This window comes from Mandrillus leucophaeus, unplaced genomic scaffold (genome assembly GCF_000951045.1).
Source record: "Mandrillus leucophaeus isolate KB7577 unplaced genomic scaffold, Mleu.le_1.0 Scaffold628, whole genome shotgun sequence".
NCBI lineage: Eukaryota > Metazoa > Chordata > Mammalia > Primates > Cercopithecidae > Mandrillus > Mandrillus leucophaeus.
In genome coordinates, this window is record NW_012106786.1 from 624,252 (window position 1) to 625,214 (window position 963).

Genomic DNA, 963 nt, shown 5'->3' on the forward strand with positions numbered 1-963 from the left:
GGAAGAGGACAGGGTGAGTCCAACCAGCTGCCCCGTCCCCTGGCAGCCTGGCTTCCCAGATGGAGGAGTGAGCCTAAAGGTCCCTTCTGCAGGATGCAGTGTCCTGCCCAGAAGGCAGCGTGCTCATTTCTCACTGCTTTTGTGTGTGGTTGTTAGAGGCAGCCTGGGGCTGAGTCAGCTGCTGTGGGTGAGTTGGGGGCACTGTGGGGAGCAAACACTGGACACAGAGCTCAGAGGCCAAGTGCCTGCCCTGCCCTTACCTGGCTGTGGCCTTGGCCAAATCCTAGGTGGGGTATTGAGTATTGTACTGTGAAGGTGCAGAAGAGTACCTTTAGTACATCACCATTTCTGTAGAGAGAGGAAAGGTGTGTGTGTGTGTGTGTGGCTGTGTCTGTGTGTGTGTACATACTATGATAATATACATAAAACATGTCTGCAAGGGTTCGCAAAAAACTCAGAAGAGAGTAACAGGGCGGCTGGGAGACGCTTCCATGGTGTACCTTCTGAGTTTTGGACTATGCGAATGTATCATCCTTTCAAAAAGTGAACAAAAGATTAATTTCCCCTTCCTTTCTGTGCCCCCACACCCAGCAAGGAAAATGGGCTTAGAGAATCGGATAGACCTGGGTGTTCAAATCCCAGCTCTGTCTCAGTGATCTTAGGCAAGCACTTAACCTCGAACACTCCATGTTTTTCATCTACACAATAGAGGTAATCCTAGTAACTGTGTCATATGGTGGTTGTGAGGATTACATGGGATTGCTAGTATGGAACCTGATGAAGCACTCCATAAAGGTTCAAACAGTGGTATTAATAACAGTAATAACAACAGCAATGTTATCTGATCTCTCTGGGCCTCCGTTAGCCAGCTGTAAGTTCGATCTCTTTCCCTGTCCCTTCCAAGTTTACTGAGTTCTTTTAAAAACCAGGCCACGGGCTTGGAAATGCCTTGATCTTTACTGA